We start from the raw sequence: 4,788 nt of genomic DNA on the forward strand, positions 1-4,788 counted from the left end.
AGAAATCCTGTACAAGGTTGCTATGAGTCAGAACCGACTCCACAGCACATAACCACCACCACCACCATCATTTCAAGGCTGTCTCTGCATCAAATAGCTTTGGAACATCAATATAATGCCTTCATCTTACTGTTCAGTATACTATTCCCTTCCATCAGAACAAATGAGTAGGCAGTCTTATTATCCATTAGAAAAGATTTGGGTTTCCTACACTAAGAGTTCCTGTCTAACAAACCCCATTACAGGTACAGGTGCCACCTGGCTCTCTCTGACTTACCCCTTTGGAATTGAGCTTGGGAAACCTGTACAAGAAAATACTTATATTCTGTTATTATTATATGCTAGTAATAAAGTAATTTGTTTCTGCCCTAGCTGTGTCATGACTTCTGGCAAAATCCATGACACTACAAGTTGAAGAAGCTCTGATAGCATAGTGATTGCCAGTCAGGCTGTGAATCTCAAGGTCAGGAGTTCGAAACAAATAGAGGGACTGGAGTGATAGATGAGCCTCTCTCTCCTTTACACTTTGGAGTCCTGGTGTGGTGCTGTGGGCTCATGCATCAGACTGCAAAGTCATTTGAACTACAAGGTTGGTGGTTAAAGCTCACCAGCAGCTCCTTGGAAACCCTCTACAGGGTCTCTAAGAGTCAGAATCAACTCAATGGCACTTAACAAATAACAACAAGTTTGCGTATTAACTTCGAAGTAAGGTAGAGATTCAGACCCACTCATTGTTCTAGATATCATTATGATAAAGGACAAATATCAATGGGATCACTTCAAGAGGGGTCACACCTCCCTCTATGCACACTTACTGAATTTCTGCATAAATTGTGTGTTGGGTGCCATTGAGTTGATTCTGAATTGATGCCCACATACTCCACAGTTTGTCATAGTCTACATAAATGTGTATGTGTGTGTTTTTGAGAGAATGGGCTCCTGACAGTTGCTGTGAGGATTCCAGAGCTAAGATTTTAGAAACAGCTGGTTGATTTTTCCCTGTAACACTTTAACTAAAAGAAATGAAAGCATATACTAGGTGGATATATATATTGCTTTTAACTTTAAGTCTATAGAATGTTGAGTGATATTGAAATAAGATTTGATAGACTTCTGAACAGACCCATTAAAAAAACTGTATGAAGTTTTCGCCTTTATGATATTATATTGTGATGAACCAGATCAAGTTTTCTCTCAAATTTTCTATGTATAGAGTGGGCCTGGTGAGTGGAATATAGGTGTGTGTGAATTCTGGACAAGGCATATTAGTCACAAACACATGGTGGGATTTCAGGGGCTCTAGGAAAAATTCTTCCTGAAATACCTTTTCCATTTGCTCTCAGATACCCGGAATTCTTTATCACTAAAAGGAAATCCCTTCATCCAGTGTTTGTAATAAAGGATTAAAGTGCATATACACTGGGAAAAGTGATTCCTTGCTAGAACTAACACTATGATATACATGAATAATAACTCTCCTGAGATCAGGCCTTCAGGCTCAGATTGGTGGTGTTACAAGTTTATATACAAAAGAAAAAGGGTGTTAGGATGATTTTGTTAATTGAGATAATTATCATTGCCCTAATCTAGAACTGACAAGTAGATTTTAACTTACATACAAACTCTAGTGGTCACTGGGTTGCTAAAGGAATGTGTCAAAAAGAATTCTAGGGCCTGTCCACTCTCAGTGAGCAGCCATAGCTGCCATCAGTGTGAGAGAAAGTAATTGCTAACATCAAGATAGTTGGTATCTCTGACCTACATGGTTTCTTAAAGTCAATGTGTCCATTTTGGACATTAGAGTAACTAGTGACCAGAAACTGATGTCAAAACCTTGATGGAACTCCTTAAATTTAGTCCCGTCCTTCTGTAGTACATATACCTTATCACTGCAGTTTTTTTTTTTTTTTTAGTTGAGTATTCAAGTTCCAGTTAAACTATAAGATTTTCTATATTAAATGGCTATATCAGAACTGTGTCAAATCATATTCCAATATCATTTTAATATTCTAGAGACTTCTAGTTCCTTTTTAGACAAATTGAGAAATCTGTTAGTTTCTGATTAGACTGATTCTGTTTTAAAAATCTTTTGCCACACGTGACAGAACCCACTTTAACTAAGTTACACTAAGTTAAGAGAAAATGAATGGTTCATGTTATCTAATTTCAAGGTGTGGTGGTCTTGGGAAAAACAAGAACCATGAATTTGAATGCTATCCAGATCCTCTCTGTTTCTTATTGTTTCCTTTTCTGCTTCCCTTAAGGCTCTTAGAAAAACTTCCCCTGTTACACAGGCACTCAGTAACTTCTCGGTGAACTCATCTTTTTTACTTCACCATTAGAAAGAAAGAAAACATCATCTCCCATTCCTGATTTTTAAGAAAAGAGAGAGAGAGAGGTTATCAAATCTTTTGGACAATATCCTGGCATACTATGTATGATTGACCTTACTTGGTTCAGTCCTTCTGGATGTCCCTAAAACCATAGAGGTAATGTCTCTATTATGCCAGCTCCATCATGCATTAAAAAGGCAGAATTATTCAAATTTTGAAAGTGAAAGAATTCTATTTATTTACCAAAGAAAGGTTGAGAATCCAAACCAGTAAGTAACCATTAATATACCCATTACTGGATTCCATAGACAACTCTGATCGGTGATATAAATCTGATCTGAAGGAGGTGGATTTCATTTCTAAAATAAAAATCATATTATGCTGACTTTATTTTGAAAAGTATTTCAGTAGTTTACCGTTTTCTGTAGTAAATTGTATAATTCCTAAAAGCTTCTTCTTATTCTTGGTTTTTGTCTTTCAATCTTATTTCCAAGATGTATCACTTCAGTTATTTTTCCTGCAATGTACTCTATCCTTCCACTAGGAATCATCCAACAAATAAGCCATGGTCCTTCCTGTGCTCATCCTTTTGTTCTCTTTCTAACATAATGTTTGTTCTCGAATTACTTCTACTTACTTTCCAAGAACCCACATAAAAATATTTTCTTTAAGGAAACCTCTAACAGTTAATCCCCTTCTTTATTTCACAAAAGCAGTTACTCATTCTATTTTTGGATTTCCTGGTGTGGTGCTGTAGGGTCAGCACTGGACTCTGCACCATAAGGTCAGCAGTTCAAATCCACTAGTTATTCTTCGGAAACCCTATACAAGGTTGCTATGAGTAAGAAAGGACTCGATGCCACATAGCAGCGACAATAGCATTTAGGGCATTTTATTTCCCATTTTTATAGTTTAAAATGCTACCTTGTACTTTTATAGCTTTGTTGATATATAATTTATGTACCATAAGATAACCCACTTAAAGTTCAAAGCTACACAGCCATTCCCTGAAACTTAGAACACTGTCATCACTTCCAAAACGTTTATCTGTGTAGCAGTGACCCCCATTCTCTTCAGTTCCATTTACTTCTTCTTTCCCTGTGCCAGGCAAGCACTAATCTTCTTTTCTTTTTTTCTATGTTGCTAGGTACCGTCAAGGCACTTTGATTCATAGGTACCCTATGCATCTTTAAAGAAAAATGATTCAAATTTAGCATATCCGTATGCCCCATCCTGCACCATATTCATAATCATTGCTAAGTTTGAGCCCATATGACAGCCCCTGTCATAATCTTCTTTTTCAATGACCTTCTATTTTACTATGACGTCTTTCTTCAGAATTGGTGCCTCCTAGTAATGAGTATAAAGTACATGAGACAAAGACCCCCATGCCCACATCAAAGAGCATTCTGGCTGCTCTTCTTCAACCACAGATTTGTTCACTGGACTGCAAAGTCGGCAGTTCAAACTCACCAGCCATTCCTCTGAAACCCCATACAGGGTCGCTATGAGTCAGACCTGAATGGACAGCACTTAACAACAATAAAGTTTAAGTGTTCCGCTACAGACTGAAACGTTCTCAGTTTGAATCCAACCAGAAGTGACTCAGAAGGCAGGCCTGGAAATTTGTAAAGATTACAGCTAAACAACACAAAACAAAAAACTACTATCGAGCAATTTTACTCTATTGTTCATTGGAATGCAATGAGTCAGGATTGGTCTAAGACAGGTTTGAGTTTGGGATTTTGTGTGATGCAGAAAGTTAAGTGCTCAGCTACTAAGTGAAAGATTGGGAATTCAAATCCTCCCATAGGTGCCTTGGAAGACAGGATTGGTGATCTACTTCCTTGTGTTCATAGTTATTGAAAACACTATGTAGCACAATTCTACCCAAAGCACATGAGGTCACCATGAGTCACAATTGATTTGATGGCAATTGGTTTCTCTTCCTGTATTTGTATTACATGTTGTTGTTATTGTTAAGAGCTGTTGAGTTGATTCTGACCCATAGTGATGTTGTATAGGGTTTCCAAGGAGCAGCTGGTGAGCTTGAACTGCCAACATTTTGGTTCCAAGTGCCTTTACAGTCCAGTGCATTAACCCACAGTGCCACACCAGGACTCCATATAATGTACAGTACATTGAATTTAGTTATATCATTGTCTCCTTTACATATATTTTTAGAATTGATATATATTTTGTGAATTACACATAAGTCTACAGAGGTGACTTTATAATATGTACATTTTATTTTTTCAATCATCTTGCAAGAAAGAATGTGTGACTTAGAAGTTCTTCTCTCCAGGACCGAAGAATTTATAGGACATATTTCAGATACTGGTTAATCAGTCATCAGCATTTATTGATCATTTCACAGGTTATGAATGATCTTTGAATAAATTATTCCTTTTTATTATTTTGCTGCTCCAGAAAAGAAATTCAGAAATTGTTCTTA

Source organism: Chrysochloris asiatica, unplaced genomic scaffold, assembly GCF_000296735.1.
Source record: "Chrysochloris asiatica unplaced genomic scaffold, ChrAsi1.0 scaffold00011, whole genome shotgun sequence".
Taxonomy (NCBI): domain Eukaryota; kingdom Metazoa; phylum Chordata; class Mammalia; order Afrosoricida; family Chrysochloridae; genus Chrysochloris; species Chrysochloris asiatica.